Source organism: Neolamprologus multifasciatus, chromosome 12 (genome assembly GCF_963576455.1).
Source record: "Neolamprologus multifasciatus chromosome 12, fNeoMul1.2, whole genome shotgun sequence".
Classification (NCBI taxonomy): domain Eukaryota; kingdom Metazoa; phylum Chordata; class Actinopteri; order Cichliformes; family Cichlidae; genus Neolamprologus; species Neolamprologus multifasciatus.
Window position 1 is genome coordinate 35691893 of NC_140450.1, and position 21377 is coordinate 35713269.

The 21377-nt window shown below is 44.8% G+C and overlaps 1 protein-coding gene and 1 long non-coding RNA gene across 3 annotated transcripts in view; one reads left to right on the forward strand and one right to left on the reverse strand.

Moving 5' to 3' along the window:
* Positions 1 to 21377, reverse strand: part of nr6a1a (nuclear receptor subfamily 6, group A, member 1a) — a 131258-nt gene that overhangs the window by 72893 nt on the left and 36988 nt on the right. The window lies entirely within an intron of this gene.
* LOC146507447 (uncharacterized) lies at positions 693 to 21268 on the forward strand. Its single transcript, XR_014877119.1, has 2 exons — positions 693 to 3366; positions 12155 to 21268. It is a non-coding gene; the product is annotated as an uncharacterized LOC146507447 (long non-coding RNA).

Sequence of the window (21377 nt, forward strand, 5' to 3'; positions counted from 1 at the left end):
TTTGGCAGCAATAAACATGACAGTTTACTTATTTTAATTTAAGACATGTTTTATTTTAATTAAGTTTAAAAATTTTTATTTAATGTAAAATTATATTTTGTTTTAATTGACTTTCAAATTCTTCAGTTGCTGAAGGGGCTGCATAGTTTTCATAAACTGCATAGTTCAGAATAGCTATAATTGTACCAGATGGTTGATTCAGTTAAGTTGGACTAGACTGTAATACAAACCGTTCAGTTTGTCAACAATCAAACTGAAATGAGAGAAAGACTGAGTGTGAGACTTTGATATTAGAGAAAATGAATATTGATAAAGTTTATCTTTATGTACAGAATCTGAATATCGCAAAATATTTTTAAAAATTGCAATAATATCGTATCGTGGGATGTATGGTGATTCCCACCTCTAATATATATATATATATATATTTTTTTTTTGTAGAGCGCAGTCCAAAATAGTGACAGGATGACAAGGTTTTACGAGAGATTTTTGCTTCGTTACCTACGATCAAAAATCACACAGAGGAGGCAAAACAAACCGACAGTTTCAATATGTCTGCTTGGGGTAAGTTTTTCCACTAACACTGACAGATGTTACAAAACACATGCAGTGGTGTAAAGTGCTTTGAGTGCTCAGATATAGTAGAAAAGGTCGATATAAGAACTCATCCATTTACATTCAGTGTTCTAAAGAGTTTGAATGCAACTCTGAAACACTACATAGTTTTACACCTTTGACTTTGTTACCTACGTTGCTTTTTAAATTCCTGCTGTGGAGACTCTGATAAGGATAAGTGGATGGATTCCTGCTGTGCTAGTGTTTAGACCAGTACACGCAGCACTGTAACAGTTTAGGATATTCCTGAAGTTGGATGTAGCCATGTGTGCGACGCTCTGATGCACCAAGCACGGCGTGCAGGTGAGGGAAGAGGCATGAACAGGTGCAAAGTAATTCAAATGAAGCTCATCTTAATTGGTGCTTGTGAGAAAACAGATATTGTGGTTCTGGGACAACGTGACTTTGCTTCCACTCTGATGATCTCAGCTGATCAGTTGGAGCAGAAACAACAGAATAAAGCTTAATCTGTAAATGACCTAATGCTAGAAAACATGCCCCTGCCAAAAGATGTTTGCAAGTTGTCATCAAAACTTTCAATGTTCTCAAAGCAGGAACGCTCGTGAATCAGTATGAATTCATCACCCAGTGATTTCTGGAGTGTGTGATGACCACAGCTGGTTATGGTGCATTAAAAACTTCTGCAGCTCAGAAAATCCCTGCAGCCATCTGAAGGCAGCAGGACACATATGTTGATAAGTCTGCAGCCGCCAGTTTGATAAATGCCGCACGAGAGCACAGCGCCATTCCACATGACCGCTCACCACAGCTACCTACACTACAACGTAACCACACACATTTGAGACTGGTGGCTTTACAACTCCTAATCTTCCTGTTTATGTGGAGCCACTGGATTATCGGGCTCATTGATATCACACGTCATGACCTCCTTCTGTTGTTTTCAGGGTTCAAAAATACAGCAGCGTGGCATCTGTAAATATTGTTATTACTTTGATGTGCATTGACCTGGAATAATAATAACAAAAGTGTTGATCCTCATCTTTTTCCTGTGTTTGTGTTTTTGTTCTATTTAAAGAAACAAACCCTCTTTAATGTGAGGACTTCTCTTCAGCACAGAACCTCGTGTAAAAACCATATCAATAAAATCCAAGTCAATACTGACCGTTTCTGATATTAGACAGTAGAGGTGGGAATCACCATACATCCCACGATACGATATTATTGCAATTTTTTAAAAATATTTTGCGATATTCAGATTCTGTACATAAAGGTAAACTTTATCAATCATCATTTTCTCTAATATCAAAGTCTCACACTCAGTCTTTCTCTCATTTCAGTTTGATTGTTGACAAACTGAACGGTTTGTATTACAGTCTAGTCCAACTTAACTGAACAACCATCTGGTACAATTATAGCTATTCTGAACTATGCAGTTTATGAAAACTATGCAGCCCCTTCAGCAACTGAAGAATTTGAAAGTCAATTAAAACAAAATATAATTTTACATTAAATAAAAAGTTTTAAACTTAATTAAAATAAAACATGTCTTAAATTAAAATAAGTAAACTGTCATGTTTATTAAACACATTTGGACAGTGAAGGAATGTCAGGATTCTTGCTCAGAAAAAGGATCAACATGCTCTGAAGTCAGAGCACAAAAACCTTTTTGTAACAAAGTATCCATTTCTGCTGTCCCTGTATCCATACATTATTAGCAAACAAAATATCACCATGCTACACAGTATCCATTTTCCCCCCACCCCTATTAGACATACCGGTGCAGCCCCAGCATTATCGATCAACCATGTATTCTTAACACTGCGCTGACCAAAGCCAATCAGTTAATGTGTTTCCTTCTTTGATCAGTAAAAACAAATAAGTAAAAGCACATTTTCAAACATGTTAAAATGAACGAGATGCATGTTAGAAAGCAAAAGAAAACATGTGAATTAAACTGAGCACTCTCTAATATTTGATTAATCATGTCAGACGTGTGTTTTCTGTCCAAAACCACCTTGTTCGAGTGTCCCAGCTGTGGCACACACACTTCCACATCCACAGCTGTTAACACTCCAATAAAGGCACAAAACTCTCCGGATGCAGGTTTCTTCCCCGAGCGGTGTCACTCAGGCTCCACCCAGAGCAGCAGCCATTCAATAGAGAAAATCTTCTGCTTTCAATGGTCTGAGCTCGGACCAATCGCAGCCGTCCTCCGCCTCCCCCCCTCGGCTCCCGGGCCTCCAGCCAATCGCGGCAGCCCTGGCTGCACACATGACTATGTGCCGCTGTCCGTCAACCGCCTCATATATAGTGCATGCAAGAAAATGTGGAGCAGTTCAATAACTTGTGTCGTCGCCAGACTTGTGTGCGCGTGTGTGTGTGTGTGTGAAGGAAGTGGGGGGTGCATGCATGTGGGAATGCATGTGCTTGTTTATCTGTGTAACAGCACGGAAGGAGCGGGAGGCAGGGAGGGCGAGAGGGGGAGATTTGTAAGGCACTTGTATTTGCAAACTACTGGCTGAGTTCCCACTAGAGGCAGAGAGATCACGCTGAAAGACTGCGTGTCAGGAGTGTGTGTGTGTGTGTGTGTGTGTGTGTGTGTGTGTGTGTGTGTGTGTGTGTGTGGGAGAGAGGCAGGCAGACAGTGAGGAACCCGCTCAACTCATTTCAGCAGTGAATTCTCAGCCAGTCTAAATGAGCTTTCTCCTCACATATGGAAGCTTTTTGCTCTCGTCTTTGATTTCGTCGCCACAGCTTCGCGCTGCCGCTCAACTTTTGGTCGCACTTGACGTAAGTATTTGAACTGTTCGCCTGTCTTTTTCAATTCCAGTGTGACGGATTCAAGCATGTTTTCACTCTTTCTGCTGTACTTTCAAATTAGAGCACGAGTCCATTCAAACTAACAGCTGCTGTTAAACAATCGTTAAACTAGTAAAAAAAGACAAAGAAATGTTTCCAGCTGAAGCAGGTACAGTTCGTCCAAAACTGTGTGAAAGCAGACAGAGGCTGTGTGTGTGTGTGTGTGTGTGAGGGGGGGGGGGGGGGGGCCGAGGGATTGTGTGTGCAGGACAAAGTGTGCAAATTGTGAAGCGTCTGCGTGTCTGTCTGGATATTCTTTTTCCTTCACCTCAGCTCTGTGGGAACACGAGCTCGTGGGGAGGAACTGAGGCAGACGGCGCACAAAAGCAAGCAGAGGCCGGCCAGACAGGGCAGGTCAGCCAGCTGCTGCTGCTGCTCCGTGAGGGGCAGGGAGGTGACACCCCGGCTTTAGCGCGAGGGTTAGAGCGCTCGGGGTTAAGGGGGTGTCCACGCTTTGCTTCGCGACCGCCTCTCGGCGTGCTCACCTTGCAATTCTCCCGCTTTGAGAAACCCCCAGAATGCTTTGCTCATTCAGCAGAGGATGCATCAGCTGAATGAGCTAAAAATAATGTGCCGTGCTGTCACAGTTTAAATGTGCGAAGAAATACTGACGCTGTCCGACTCAAAATGTCAAGAAGTTAAGAAAGTAACTGTTGAGGAGGTTTAATTTAGATGCTGACAAAAGAGGAAGGATGAGAGAAACTGCGATTTCACACAGGCTGTTTTTTCTATTCCCTTTTTCGTTGGTTTCCCCGCCGGCTCGCGTGGGGGTCGCTGCTTTTGGAATGCATTTAGTAACAGGAAATGCAGGCCGTCCCAGTTTTTTTGTCCCGGTCTGCTTTTGTCCAAAGCTTTTAATCCACTGCAGAAAAAAAAAAAAGCTACGTGCGTGAGGCGTAGCAACAACTGACAAAAACATCTCCCACAGATGTGCATCATGGCTGCTGCAGGAAAACATCCACAGCCATCACACGGGCTTAACACCAGCACAAACAGCTCGCACGTACAGACAGAATAAAGTCTGGCTGGTGATGACAAAGAAAAAGCAGCTGTTACACACGAGCGTAATCGCTTTAGGGCTAAAACCGACGGTGACAACAAAACAGTCGGTCTGGAAAAGATTAATTTCAAACGCAGAAGTGGACGAGCACAGAGGCGCTCTGTGAAATGCCTCTGCGTGTAGAGTCTTGTTAGCAGATACACATCTCAGCCCTCACCGGCAGCTGATGTCGTGCACTCTGCAGCCTCCGATCAACACTTTTGAGTGGAAACTCCACTCTTCGGCCCACATGCAGCTGCTAACACACAAGGTTTTGTCTGCATGTGTTTGTTGACTGTTACAGAGTCCTGTGCTGACACACTGATAACGTCAACTCGAGGGATTCTTTGTGGTTTTTAGGATTCTTGGTGCGTCACTTGTTGATTGGCCGATCAGTTCAGGCAGCGGTTGTGTAAGCGTGACCTGTGCTCTGGATGGACTTCGGTCCCGAGCTTGGAGCCGTGTACACCCCTCTGCGCCCTCGCATGTGTGTCTATGTGGCTTTGAATAGAAACCAGACAGCGATGCCTCCTCCACCCCTCCCACCCACCTCCTCTGTCACCACTCCCGGGCGGGACAATGAGGATTTGTTGACGCTCTGCCACAAGCCTGCTGACACAAAGCGTACAGCCTCCCCAGACCCCAGCCCGGAGCAGGCTGAAGCGTAGGCAGGCAGGACACCAGCAGGAGGGCCCCGGGATTGGGGGGGGGCATTTTGCAGAGGTGGGATTAGCAGACGAGAGCTCGGGTTGGGGGAAGGGGGCCCGAAATGAACAGGAAATTACAGCCTTTGATGAGGCGGAGGCAGATCCTCTGGGCCCCTCCCTCTGCTTAAAAAATCCTGTTTGAGCTGAAAATGTCAAAACACTTCAAGCCCCCCCCACACATGTGTCACTACCCTCCAGCTAGGATGGAGTTGTTTTCTCTACACAGGTGCTCAGCAAACACACAAAAAAGTTTGCTATTTCCCCCTCCCCACGCCGCCCCCTCCCTGGCCTTTCCTTTCCCTTCCTCTTCCTCCCTTCAGACGCCAACCATGTCATGGGAATCCTGTTAAGCTGTGTGTCCATTCGACCCATTTTCAGCCACTGGAGGAAAACACGCAGCTCCTCATCGCACTGCAGAAAAGCCTCTCACATGAATATTTCAGTGATGACAGCGTGGCGATTAAACACATCAAAGGAACGGCAGCGGAGACGGTGCAATAAACGCACGATCGGTGAGTTCGTGAACATCGTGGAGTCCAAACCGCCACGTATGGCTGCAGAGCCCTCGCTCGCTCGTTTCCTTCCTCCCTGACACTTAATTATGGCCGTACCGCGGCGCGGCGCTACATTTGAATCTTTTAAAAGTCTCAGATGGTCGCGTCGTGCGTGCGTGAGTGTTTGGAGCACACGGGGCGATGGTAATGCGTGCTCACTGAATATCAAGGTCGATTAGAGTGCCTCGTCTGGTGGAGCTGCAGCAGATTAGACAGGCGGAGCAGATACAGGCCGTGGGCTGGTCGTCTGCAGCTCTGACCCACATTGCTCTGATGTGCGTGTCACTTCCCATTACGCTGACGGTTGGACGCCGCGTCAGCTGAGCACCGCCGCGATCTGCATACCCTCCCCGCGGGCAAGGCCTCGTTCCCCTCGATGACCTCGTGCTGTCAAATGCCAACGCTGGCCGTGCCGCCGCTCGGCTAGAGGAAGTGTTGGGCGAGTCACGACGAGGCATCGCCGTCCCATCCTGACTGCGTAGGTGGCAGCTCGCACGAATCCCTCCTGACCTTGATGCTGATGCACTAACACGCAACTTTGGGTGTAGTTGCTTTCTCTCAGGCTGCAGCTCTGAGTGCATGATGGAGGTACTTCTCCAATCTTCCCGCCCCTCTGCAGCGGCGCTCGGCGAGACCTTATTGAGCTTTTTCAGTGCTGACATTTCTATAAGCACTCGGACCAAAAATACACGTACCCGGGGAGGCTGTCGGCAGCGCTCCGGTGCACGCACACTTGTGTGTACAGAGTAAGAGGCCTCGGCGGCGCTTGTGCAGCTGGCTGACAGAGACAGGTCTGTTTGCAGGCTGCCTCAAAGATAATTGGCAGCTACGGAGTGAAAAGCGAGCTCAGCAACAGATAAGGGCCGCGTGGAAAGCTCCATAATCAGCACGGATTAGCGAATGATAAATCACGGGTTCACGCAAGTATGCTGTCACTGCTGGAAGAGAAGGAGAGGTAGGAAGGCGAGATATGGGACGAGTGGGATAGAGAAGAGAGGAGCGTGACGAGCGGGAAGATGTGGATGTTTTTGCTGTAATTCAAAAGGAAAAACACAATAATACCATCGAGCAGGTCAGCAGGAGAGGCAGCCGGGATGGGGGGGATGAAAGCAGAGGAGAAATTAAAAGCTCTGCCAACACTCGGGCTAATACAATCTTCTGCCTGTCAGATTAGCTTCTTTAATCCAGAAAGGTTTAACGCCTCTTAGAAATCTGAAAGGAGACACAAATTCAGCAGAGATTTTCCTCTGCTAGAGAGCGAGACACGGAGAGGGGGAAGGTGCCAAAGGAGGAGGGTTAAGTCCCCGAGCGACTATCCGAAAAGCAGCGGCCTCGGCAACTCTGCCGTCAAACCGCAGAGGATCAGCCGACCTCTGCGACGTCCCCGAGTTATACCGCAGCGTCCGACGACGGTCGATATCTGCTCGACGCTGCTTTCATACAGTAGGACGAAAAAGATGAGCTTAACTCGGGCTTAGGCGGAGCCGATCGGGTCAACAGAGCACAAAGCGCAGAGCGCCGCGTTAAGGGCGCAGTGTCCCCACGATCCCCTGCTGGGAAGGGGTGCAGCGCTTTGTGGTGTTTGGGTAACGTGGCGTCATAGAAATAAAACGAAGACAGAATACAGACGGTGGCTCGGTTTAGCTAAAAATGGAGGACGGGGTGGTGCAGGGAAGAGAACGCCATCATCACTGTGTGACAACGAGGTGTTTCTCTGCTCACGGGCGAGCGCCTTGCAGCGCCTGGCTGTAAGGCGGCACAGGCGGGAGTATCCAGGTCATCCCTGCTGCCTCCCACTGATAACACAAATATGAAATCACAATTTTCGCCTCGCTCTGAGGCTGTTTGTGGGCGGGGTGGGTGCAGAAGGTGGTTTAAGACGACGACAATGACGAAGATGGCGACGGCCTGGTTCACCGCTCGCTGCGATTTACTGCAGCGAATCGGAGTGCAGAGGAAACGCTGATCCTCGAGTTCCCGCCACTGCACTGCGGCGACTCCACATATTAAAAAACATGGATTATGTAGCATAAGTGAGCTTTTTGAGTTCCTTTCAGTGTCGTTAGTGAAACATTTCTGACTCGACTAAGGCTCAAAGAGACTGTAGGTCGCTAATAACGATATACATCATAGCTGAAATGCGGATTGCGGGTCTGAGTTTTGACAATGGCAGCGTTCAAAGGGGGGCGCGAGCGCGACCTGGGAATAGAGTCTGTGGAAGATAAAAAGTGGCAGCAGGCAACAGAGAAATGTCACGGTTAAATCCAGCAGACAGCCACAAAGGGCTCTCTCATCCCGCTTTGTTAGAGATCCTCAAAACTGCTGCGAGAAGGAGCCGCAGATACATATTCATCAGCCTGCTCGCGACCGAAATGAGCCGACAAAGCTTTGGAGAAGAGAGAGCGGCGTGACATACAGTGCGGTTCTCTCAGGCGTGCTGCAGGAGGGGATAAGTCAGCCGCAGCCAGACTGACGTGACGCGATCAAGTGCATCGACGCCGGGTTCAAAGGTGCAGAGAGAGGGGAAGCAGAAGCACGCCAATCAGCAGGGAGAAGGGAGGATGCAAGCCTGCTGCAACGAGGAACTGACAAGGAGATGGAGGGGAGAGGTAAGAAAGAGTCACGGCTTAATGCCGAGGAAGGGACTGGCAGCAGGAACAGGCGCTGAAACCCCCGGAGCCTTGACGAGATGATCCGTGGCACGTGGAGGCAGGGAGTTTCTGGAAAGGCTTGGCGCTCCGCCTGAGGAAGTCCCTGCACTGGAGCGGGCCTGGCATGGACGCTGCAAGTTCAGCAAGTATGCTTTTGAACGACTGCAAACATCTGCTAGATGCTCAGAAATATTTTGAGAACTTGTACTTGTAGACAAACACTGAAGCTTGAAATCGGCCGAGCCCGGAGCTTTGAGACGACCAACCTCGTCACAGACGATCATAATGTTTAAATATCTTTATGCTTTTCTAGAGTCGAGGTTGCAGAGTGTCTCACCACCTCGACACGTTTAGATTAATCAGATTAACCCTTTAAGACCGACCATAGAACCAAGTCCGTCAGAGCTTATATTATATGTTTACATGCTGTGGAGCCATTTTTGGGAGCATTTCAAGTTGATATACATCAATACAACCATTACAGCCCAGATTTTAATAATATGTCTGCATTAAGTGTATAGTAATTACATAAATTGCAAAAAAGTGCAATAAACTACAAAACAATTAAAAATCGTTTTTGTTTTTTTAACATATATTTCTAGTTAGAGAAATTTAAGAGGCTTATCCCTCAAAACTGTAAATACAAAAAAGTTGCACAAAATAGTTTCCCACCACAGGAAATTTATTTTGAGTGTCTTCATAGTTTTATTTTTGAAATACACCAATTTTTATACACTGCAGGAAAAACGAAAATAAATATTATAATGCAAATTTGCAAAAAAGCAGCATATGCATCAAAATAAACTATTTCCAGCAGTGCAATATGAGTCCTAAGCATCCCAGAAACCACACAGAAAGTCATAAAGTCAAACATAACTTTTAAAAACACCAGTATAGGCTCATGAGGCCCTGATGGTAAAAACTACATTTCTGCAAAATGACGTCACTTCCGGTTTCGGGCAGGTCATGGAGGACATGCGATAGTTCGCGCTGATGGACATAGGAAGTGTTACGAACAGCTGATCGGATCGGCAAAGCGTGTTTCTGGAATATTATGTTTTTGTTGCTGCAAGTGCTTTTTATGCAGTTTTTGCAAAACTATATGTGGAAGGAAACTGTGACCGAGGACAAGCTGATGGCATAAGATGTAAGTACAACTCCTCCGGTTTCATACGCAAAAAAAATTATTGCGCTAGCTCACGTGGTTGCAGAGCTACAGGGATTTAAAAGTAGTTACACAAAACAGAGCGTGCTGCTCTGACCGGTTTTAAAGGGTTAATGCTTACAGATGTTGGTATACTGCAGAGACGACTATGAACTCAAACTCAAACTGAACTGTGACGTCCCAAACATGTTAAATGTAATATTCGAAAACCAAATGCTGCATTAATAAGACGCTGTGCACTCTGGCATCATCTGTGCACCTGTGATTTGAATGCAAAGCTGCCAGCAGACAAATTAATACCAAAAATAATGTTTAAAATGTCATTTGCTCATTTTTCTCACCAATCAAAGCAACTCGAACCGTCAGTTTTCAACATAAGAGCAATCCAGTGACATCATCCCGAACGCTCGACACGAAGCGAGTATCACAGCTCGTTTTGGAAACGCGTGACAGCTAAACGTGACGCGGAGTGACCCCGCTGCACTGCAGCATCTCATTATAAAACTTCTTAATCGAGCAGATATTAAAACGTCCAATCTGACTTTAAGCCTATTTTGCGACTGACACAGCAATTAAGGCATATTTGTTGGCTTTGATTGAGTTTGCCCACCAAGAGGATCATTCGCAGCCCAAGTGATTTTAGCGATTTAATCTCCTCGTGCTCTTCCATTAGGAGATGTCTCACAGCGCCAGTGGACTGCATAATGATCATTGTCGAGAGGCTCGATGGAATGGGAAAGTGTGTGAGAGCACATGCTGGCAGGCTCCCAGCCTGAGTAGCCTATTTTTGAACGAGCGCTGGAGCTGTGCTGGGAGTGTTGGGTTAACTGTGGCTACAGTTACACTAGGTGCACAACATTTGTACTGTCAGAGGAAACGCACACATGTTAGGACAGGTTTGGATGGTCAGCGGCAGGAACCGATACTACACATTTCCTCATGGGTCCCTGCAGAAGATTTTATACTGCGAGTTTCCAGGAGTTTGGAATCATTCAGCCTCTAATCCAGGATCAGTTACCTTAAATCGAACAAATCCCAGTCCAATAAAAACACGACCTGTTGTTCTACTCTAAGAACAGACTTCCAGAGACCACGTTTTTCAATTTAAGCAAGTGTTTAGGTCATCGGACTCTTTCAGCAGGGTTCACGGCACTAAAGTGGCCACAGTTACCCTGGTCACTTTCCCCCAGCTCATTTTGCAGACTTTCGTGCATCTGTGTTGCATTGGCCTCACTTCAGCACGTACTCCTGGCTGCACAGCAGCCAGCTATGCAGGCAGCGCCACTCAGTACACAGTGTGCTTCTCATTGTCCAACCCCAGGAATGTGCTGACGACGCAGGGTTCACACTGGTTCAGTCACACTGTTGCACTCTTCCCTCTGGCCCCGTCAGCCTCTCGTGCTCGCCCTCGGCTATTTTTACACCCCAAACCTTTTTAAAGTTTGTCAGTTATGCAAACTTTTTCAGTTATGATAATACCCACGCCAGCAGGAGTGTTATTCAAAGGGAAAAAAGGAAGTGCAACCACACCTAAAACTGTTCAATAAGTCATCGGTTTGAGGCGATGGCGTGGATGCGTGGCCCCTTAACACACAGGAAGTGGGAGTCGAGTGGGGGGAAGCTTTTGTGCATCTCGGGCTCGCAGCCAAAAAGTCCAAATGCCAAGGAGGGGAAGCCATTGAAGCCAGAGCCAAGGGGCCTGAAAATTATTACTTCCCACCTCGTCTGAGAGCAAACACACTGCAGGAAATTAGGTAGACGAGGGAGAATTTATTCAGTGAAAAGAAGCCGTTTCGTCTGCCTGACTGCGGCTCATAGATTCACGTGGGAATACCAAGTGACTCAGTATTTATCTATTTATCAGAGACGTTTCTGTGACGCCACGTTGGTCCTTTTATTTCATTCTGATGCACAAATAATCGACAGAATTCCAGGTTTCCGATGATTTTGGGCGACAACACTCAACTCCAGCGATGTCTCGTCCACGGTCAGTGAACTGTGTCAAAGTGGGAGAGAGTGAATCCTCTCTTCCCAAAGTGATCATTCATTATGCAGAAAGCAGGAGAATGTGCACATCCACCATCTCCACACCAATCCTGCACAACTGCAACAAATCTCTGCACGACGAGTTGCATCATATATTCCCGACCTCGGTTTCAGTTCCCGTCCAAATCGAAACCTCAGCTGACATAAAGCGGCTCGATGCAACGTGAAAAGAGGATGCAGAACAAATAAAACACACTGTGCCAAATCTCTTCTTCACTTTTGTGGGGAAGCAGTCGGGAGAGAAAGAGAGCGCGAGACAGACACAGAGAGCATTAATAAAACATGACTGCATGATTTTCCAACCTCAAAGAGGCGAACACAGGAAGGCGCACTCCCAGAGCAGTAGCTGAGGTTCAGCGCAGGGTAAAGGGAACAGTAATTTCTAACTAGCTCAACACTGCAGTGCACTAGTTTCAGCTGTGGGGCACGGCAGCCTCCTCTGATCACGCTCATTCGCCTGCTTCCACCAGCCTGACTGACTCTTATCTTTTGTCTTTTCAGTTGCAACTCGTCTGATTTTTCACCCCGGCTTCCTTTTTTGTTCTTTTCTGCTTCAGGCTGAACGTGACAGCAGCGCCGGCTCAGCGCAGACTCCAGTTTTCTCTGTAGTTTAGTGAAAACGAAGACGATGGCGCTCGTCGTGTCTGCGGGGCTATTAAAGGAAACCACAACCTTTGCATCACCGCCTCTCCTCGCTCCTGCTGGCTTCTCGTCACCGTCACTCGAGGTTGCTCGCCAACAAGGGTGGTAACGTGTTTTGGCGTGGAGGCGCTCCACGCAGGCCAAGACAAACATAGCGGTACACGCTGACAGACACCACAGCTTGTTGTTTTTGTGGGAAATTACCTTCAAAGTTAATATTTCTCACCTTTATAACCACATAACACAGAAAAGACGGCACAGCTGACGTTTTAGGGAAAACGTGTGTCTTTGTTCAAAAGCTCTTTACTACCTGACAGGTAATAATTTAACCGCATGCATCATTAAAGAGCTGCAATAAGCAGACAGTAACTATCAGCTGCTCAGAGGAGTTTGAGGTAGTTTAATCCTTCCCTTAAACTGCTGCATGATCGCAGCAATTAATCTAACGTCAGATTAAAAAAGACATCTGACACTCGTGACCACGAAATGGCAACTTCCCCAAAAAAGCTGTGAAAATATCAGTTTTTTAAAAACTTCTCATATTTAATGATACTTTTGGGATTTTAACCCTTTAAAGAACAGCATGTTTACTAGAGGTGGGAATCACCACACATCCCACGATACGATATTATCACAATACTTAACGCACGATACGATATTATTGCAATTTTTTAAAATATTTTGCGATATTCAGATTCTGTACATAAAGGTAAACTTTATCAATCATCATTTTCTCTAATATCAAAGTCTCACACTCAGTCTTTCTCTCATTTCAGTTTGATTGTTGACAAACTGAACGGTTTGTATTACAGTCTAGTCCAACTTAACTGAATCAACCATCTGGTACAATTATAGCTATTCTGAACTATGCAGTTTATGAAAACTATGCAGCCCCTTCAGCAACTGAAGAATTTGAAAGTAAATTAAAACAAAATATAATTTTACATTAAATAAAAAAGTTTTAAACTTAATTAAAATAAAACATGTCTTAAATTAAAATAAGTAAACTGTCATGTTTATTAAACACATTTGGACAGTGAAGGAATGTCAGGATTCTTGCTCAGAAAAAGGATCAACATGCTCTGAAGTCAGAGCACAAAAACCTTTTTGTAACAAAGTATCGATTTCTGCTGTCCCTGTATCCATACATTATTAGCAAACAAAATATCACCATGCTACACAGTATCCATTTTTCCCCACCCCTATTAGACATACCGGTGCAGCCCCAGCATTATCAATCAACCATGTATTCTTAACACTGCTTTGACCAAAGCCAATCAGTTAATGTGTTTCCTTCTTTGATCAGTAAAAAAATCAAAATATTTGATTGATCATTTCAGACGTGTCTTTTTCTGTCCAAAACCAGCTTGTTTGAGTGTCCCAGCTGTGGCACACACACTTCCACATCCCCTAATGTTTACACACCCGTACAGCTGCTGATTTTTATTATTAAAACTAAAATAATTTCAATAAGTAGTATAGGATTCCTGAGATCGGTCAGCTAGCAGCAACATTGATTTTCATATATTATTACAATATTAACCCTTTAAAGAGGGACTCCAGCTGAGGTGGAGCAAACGCACAGCCTGGTCTTTGCATGGAAGCTTCCGGCTCTTTCTGTCCGTGCAGAAGTAACGCTGCTGATGAGAGGGGCTCGCAGCAGCACCCTGCAGATTTAAACGGATTCATTTTTTGACCTGTTAACACAAACGCAGTTACTGTGTCCACATAACCCACTGAGTGAGTCCCGTGCAGGTTTGTCATGGCCACAGCAGCAGTGCAGAGCTGTGGCAGGAGGTGAACGTCCCAGGATCAAACCTCTGGTTGCTGGGGCATCGCAGGGCGTTGCAGTCTCAGTGTGAGACCAAAACATGGAGAAGAAGTCCATCCTGTCACTGAGTCAGGGTTGGACTCTAGCTGGTCTGTTTCTACCTGGCAAATACGAGTTATAGTCATTTAGCAAAATAGCACGAAAATAAACCACACGATGTCTCCAGGATCATCCGAGGCTGAAACACATAAATAAATATCAGATAAATGCAAACTGCCCGCTGTAAGAAACGACTACACGAGGTCAGGTCTGTCCTAAATCGGATTAGATGAGCCGCATATTCTAATTTCGTTAGCTATAAGCTTTGTAATAACCAGATACTCCAGCCTTTTTATTTAGCTAGAAATTGTTCACTCATTAGCGAATATTATCTACAGAGCTAGCAGTAGCTACGACCTAACACACACCGTCTGATGAGCTAACGATCACGCCAGGTAAACAAAGTTTCCCCAGAAGATCTGTTATCAATGGTTTTACCGACTCAGCTAGCAAACACAGGCTAATGAAGCACAGTAGCTAACTTCATGGCTATCGTTTCTGCAATGCTAGCATATAGCAACATTTAAAAGAAAGCAATGCTAATAAACTCACCGTTTATTGATGGAGTTAACCAAAGAAACAGCACACACGCTAATTTTGCTGACACATTGCAACTAGCTTCAAGTATTCTGCTGACTATTAGCAAAACAAACAAGACTGACACTCTGTAACATTAACAGTCAAAAAAGCTCCATTGATTCAGATAAATTCAGCTTATTCCGTTGAAGGCGGCGTTAATTCACAGCTATTCATGTCTAAAAATGTTATTCATCTCTTCAAGTCCACGACTGAAACTGAAAATGCTACAGAGGACCAGACAGAGACAGCGAGCGACTGTATTTGATCAGGATGAAAAGATGATGACAAAGCTGTGCAATAGATCTGGACAGACAAGTGTTACCCTAATCTATATTTTGAAAATGATCTCTTAAGTTTGTCATTTCCCCGTCTGTGATAATAAAAATGTCATCAAGTATTTACTGAATATTAGGATCAAGTTCGAAGTATCGTGACAGTCCTATTTGCAGGTTCGAACAACTTTACAACTCAACACATATTAAAATGTTGTATCTGTAAAACAGTCCCTCTCTGGTGCCCGTGGGGAACATTCAACGCTGTCGGTGAGTTTGAGCTCTGACTGAAAACCATCGACCGTTGACTGTACCTTGAGGGACACCACAGCACAAATGACTCTGGATTTTCTAGAAGCCATTCACCATGATGCATGATTTAAGAAACAAAACAACAGTCTGCACATCTGCACATGGACTCTGGATCAAGCCGATCCGAGTCTCCTGCACCGACCTCATCAGAGGAGCTGCACCCCCGGAGGAGCTCGCTCTTAAGGCTGCAATAAACATTCATTGCTGTCGGTGGGTTTACAGCAGAATAACTCACTGATCAATGAATGCAGACTGCGGTTCAAACACCTCGTTCCCCAAACACCACGACTGGGTTTAAAGAAGCTTTTTTGTAGGAGGCCTCAGAAGAGAAGGTGGGTTCATCGAACGAAGGAGCTGATCAGGTAATAAAGCCGTGAACGTGACCGGAGCAGGGCTCCTGTGGAGGGGAGCTCATGTTGTGCAATATAATTGTTCACAGAAACAATTGTGACACACATGAAGTCGGAGATTGCCAAAGCAGCAGCAGATGCTACTTTAAGTCCCAGTAAGATGGGAGTGATGGATGTGCTGGAATGCACACACAGAAGCCCTGCGTGCATCTCTACATAAGATTTATTTAAATAACCATCACTGACCCTGCCCTGTGGACACTTTTTCAAACATATACATGTTTATTGTTAACAGCTGGCGGTGTGTAGAGCCACGATTTGTCATGATTTTCACCCAGGTTTAAATAACATCCAGCTGGGACGCTTCCAAAGTAACGACAGGAACGAGCTCGTTGGCTAAACGGAGACACGCCCTGAGCTGCTGATTACCCAGCAGCCCTCTGTTCATAAGAACTAGTCACAGTAACAACGACGGTCATTTTAAACATGCGATTTCAGAACCTTTTATTCGCCGGACTAATAAATCCTGAAACTCTGTGTGGATGGATCCCTCAGGAAATTCTTCAAATGCTGCCTCGGCAGATGAAGTCAGTACACACAACACATACACAACACATACACCTTTGTTCTAGAACTTCATGCACATATTACATGTGTAGTGCATCACTTAGTTTCAATTGTTGTGCAATTCTGAAAGCATAGCAAGCCAGGATTAACACATGTGTACTGCACCGTCTGCACAGCGAGCACGTCACATGGCTGTTTGTACGCATTGTTGTCCACTGTTGTCGTGCAGCCGTTAGTGTACAATTACTGTCACCACACAACAGCACATCTCTAACAAAAGGACTGTCACAATGTCACATTTTGACTTTTATCACAGTAATTCTGGTCATAAAAATCCACCGTGTGTTATTACAACATCTGCTGTTAGACTCACTGCAGTAATGAATCAGTTATTATCACTATAACAGCTTCTTAACATTACTCAATTCTTTTTATGCATACACATCAGGGTGTCTCACTGAAGCAGAAAAGTTCTGATATGAACAGAAGTTTGATGGGGGGGGTTTAACCCTTTAACCCGCCAGAGCTTATATTATATGTTTACATGCTGTGGAGCCATTTTTGGGAGCATTTCAAGTTGCTATACATCAATACAACCATTATAGTCCAGATTTTAATAATATGTCTGCATTAAGTGCATAGTAATTACATAAATTGCAAAAAAGTGCAATAACCTACAAAAAAATTGAAAATCGTTTTTGTTTTTTAACATATATTTCTAGTTAGAGAAATTTAAGAGGCTTATCCCTCAAAACTGTAAATACAAAAAAGTTGCACAAAATAGTTTCCCACCACAGGAAATTTATTTTGAGTGTCTTCATAGTTTTATTTTTGAAATACACCAATTTTTATACACTGCAGGAAAAACGAAAATAAATATTATGATGCAAATTTGCAAAAAAGCAGCATATGCATGAAAATAAACTATTTCCAGCAGTGCAATATGAGTCCTAAGCATCCCAGAAACCACACAGAAAGTCATAAAGTCAAACATAACTTTTAAAAACACCAGTATAGGCTCATGAGGCCCTGATGGTAAAAAACTACATTTCTGCAAAATGACGTCACTTCTGGTTTCGGGCAGGTCATGGCGGACATGCGATAGTTCGCGCTGATGGACGTAGGAAGTGTTATGAACAGCTGATCGGATCGGCAAAGCGTGTTTCTGGAATATTATGTTTTTGTTGCTGCAAGCGCTTTTTATGCAGTTTTTGCAAATATGTGGAAGGAAACTGTGACCGAGGACAAGCTGATGGCATAAGATGTAAGTACAACTCCTCCGGTTTCATATGCAAAAAAAATTATTGCGCTAGCTCACGTGGTTGCAGAGCTACCGGGATTTAAAAATAGTTACACAAAACAGAGCGTGCTGCTCTGACCGGTTTTAAAGGGTGAAGGGAAAATCAAAGTCAAAAACATCTACAAAACGACTTTTTTGTCTTTTTTATGGCAATTAAATCGAAAATGTAAGTTGATCACGGGGAGCAAGCGATTTCTCTAAGTTTGTTCCAGGCCTCTGAGCAATGCTTTCATTCTACAAATGGATCACAGTCTGAAAAGACACATAACAAAAAACCCACAAACAAGATTTTAAGACTGTTTTCCCCACAGTGGGCCTGTCACGGTCACAGCACCTGCGAGTACAAACTCTGGGTTTTAATCGTGCACACATGTAAGGGGAGAATTCTTAAAATCAGAGAATAAATGCTCTGAAACTTGGTTTTCCATACATGAGCAGAGACTCGGACATGAGATGATCTACGAACATTAATATATCGTAGAAGACAACATGTCATTGAAAGGAAGAATTAAAGCCCCTCCCTGAATGATCGTATCATTGGTTTATTATTAGTCGCTGTATCGTGTGACTGATGCATCACTGACAATGACTAACATCATGTTTTTCTCTTTTCCAGGCTTCATGTGATTGTTTGGTGATTCCCTGAATCCGGGCTCTGTGTGAACATCGAGGACACGCTTTGCATTTATGTAGCATCACTGTTATGTCGACTGTTCCCTCAGTGCAGTCCCAGCGTAGGCAGGGGGCTCGGGTGCTGCCTAAAGCGCTCCTCCCACCACCATCCAGATGCTGAATTCCTCAACCCCAGTTTTCCATTACTGACTGAAAGCCTCGGCGACACTTCTGCTCCTGTTTGTTAATGTCGCCTCGTTTTCCTTTAGCCAGGCTGGGAATACAACAAGCTACAAATCAGTCATACTCCACGACATTCCAGGAATTCCAAGGTAGAAGCGAGCCAGGGACAGAACGGACATGGCTGCTGTGGGGGCTTTGCAGCCTTTTGTAATTACACAACCAACACAACAACACACAACCCAGATATATTATGACTTCAGTTTATAATCACCTTAAATATGATTAAATATATACACTTTAAGGGTTGAGCCTTATTCCCACATGTCGCTGGAGGAGACGCAGACATGTGGGAATAATCGTGCTGTAGCTGTGAGGTTGTGTTAACATGCTGCGAAATTTCAAACACACTCATGTTTCTCCAGCCAGAGTAGACCCCCAAAGTGTGTGTGTGTGTGTGTGTGTGTGTGTGTGTGTTTTACATTTACAGTGGGAAAGTGTTGGGGGGGCATTGAGGAGCAGCCTGGGTCACTTCTTTACTGGTTTACTGAGCAGCAGAGGGACACAGATCCATGTTGCGCACATATCTGTGTATTATCAGGGAACATAAACTCTGCACATGTCCGTGTTTAAAATATTACGATATGTTATGAAAGAAAGAACTGAAAAGTTAAATACTTTGACCTGAAGATGAACGTAGAGAGAATAAATCTAAACGTCCTCTTATCTGGGATTCGGCTGCAGCAGAAAACACTCGTCTTCTATAAAATGGAGCCACTGCTGCAACTCTAAAGCTCCAGGTAAACTGTGCTGATTAATGTACAAATAAATGAGTAAATGTCAGCGCGAGGACTATCTGCAGAGGCCTGCACGCGGCGGATGGACACGTTTGCTACACAAACTGTGCCTGTTTGTCCCTGTGGTGTCAGGCTTTGTCATCATGCACTGTGAAGTTACAGCCGCTGACACTGGGAACTGCGTGACCCACTTCTCCCTGACCTGGAAACACTCCGCGGGCTGACCTGCAGTCCGACGCCAACGCAACTCGCATCAAGCGAGGGAAGAAAAAAGGCCCAGCGAACGAAATCTAGGCTCAACATAAATTATTGAAGGCTAAGACGATGAGAAAGCACAGAGGTCAGCAGCAGAGTGTGAAATCCACTTTATGTGAGCTGAAGGGAATAAAGAGGCATCTGAAGTGTTCGACTGCTCTGCTTTGTAGCAGCAAAATCAAAACCCGGTGATCCTGAATGACTTCTGGACACAGCCACGTGAAGTTAGCCCAGTTATGTGAGGACAAAGGAGAAGCATGTGCTGGGCGCAGGCCAAGTGCTTCCATATGGGTGTTGAGTTCACTGGGTCCAGGTGGCACGTGGGATCATACGTCACATGGGGGTCCAGCAGGGGTCTGCTGCCCCCTCATGGTGTGTGCTGTGCAGTGTCGCACGTTTACATTACAGCTCAGCTGCTTTGGCGCATCTCATCGTCCTGGTCTGCAGCTCCCTCATTTAACTCGCGACACTTTTTGTGTCGTGACTCTATCAGTAAAACAGAAAGATGAAAAGCAGCTGTGACGTTGTGTAAAGAGTTTATTTGTCAGACGACAACTCCAGAAATGTTTTCCACGTCTTCTCATTTGCTAACAGTCCTTGATACCAAACTACTGATGATCAGCTCCCACACGCCCCGTGCATGAGCTCAGCACCAGGAAGATAAAGGCCGCAGCAAATGTAAACACAGTATTCTGCTATTCTGACCTTTCACTGTTACACTGTAACTGTTTGCAAATGTTTTAGCACATCAGAGCGAACAATGAGAACAAGGAAGTGAAAGGACGGCACAGCTGAGCCAAAGCAACAACTATTAGAATATTATAAATATCATAAAACCGCCCAACATGTCATGTCGACGTTTTACCTTCATCGTTTGTAATCTGCACCGCTGCAGAGGTCACTGATTCATTAACAAACGTGAGGTAAAAACCCTGCAATATTCCATATGACAGCGGTCCCCAAGCCCCGGGCCTCGGACTGGTACCGGTCCGTGAGTCGTTTGGTACCGGGCCACGAGAGTTGAGGCTCAGGTGTGAAATGTATCGTTTTCAGGGTTTTTATCGGTTTCCAGCGTTATTTTGTTATCGTTTTATCGTTTACTCGGTTTTCCTGGGTCTTTTCTGTGTTATGAATAAACCTTCTTTTTCCGGTACCGGTACTAGTTTTATTTTGTTGTATTTATCCGCGACACCTTAAAGGCCGGTCCGTGAAAATATTGTCGGGCATAAACCGGTCCGTGGTGCAAAAAAGGTTGGAGACCGCTGCTGTATGAGTGAACACAGAGTGACTCTGTAAAGTATTTATTTGTTATACCAATTTATGGGAATGAGTTTCGATATAATAACTGAAGGAACAAAACCAATAAACAAACTAAATGTATCAATTTTTGTATCAATGTATCAACCAGGTCCAGCCTGATAAATGCAAAAAGAAATAAATGTTCTTAAACTATTTCATGGCCTCTTTTTCTTTATACACCACCCGTCCACGTGCACTAAGACGACATGAACTCCATATATGACATTATTTTATTTGTTTCTCGTTTGAGTGGAACAGTTACAGGACTGAGTGGGAAACAGTGTGTACAGATCCAGTCAGTCCAGCTGCTCAGGGACAAAGTTGAGAAGAGAAAGTCTCGTCCTCACCTGGTAATGATTAACCACGAAACCACAGACCATCACCAAAGGACACTGATAAGCCATTGGTCACTGACGGGGAGGGGGTCAGAGAAGAATGAGGACCAGGTCAGCACAGGGGCGACTGGACAGAGCTCAAAACACGAAATTAACAACTATGTTTAAAATGGAAAATATACATAAACTACAAATTCATTTTGAAGCCTATAAAAATGTCCTTCACTGAAATAAAATGTCCCATCAGCCAATCAGCTTCCAGCTGATCAACAATAACGAGTCTAATTCAGTCGTTTATTTTTATTCACCTTTAAACCACATTCATCAAAATGCTTTCAATAAATAAACGTCATGAATTTGCTTCTTTCTTCCACAACAAATGTTCTGGTGTTAGAGGTGATGTGTGCCGT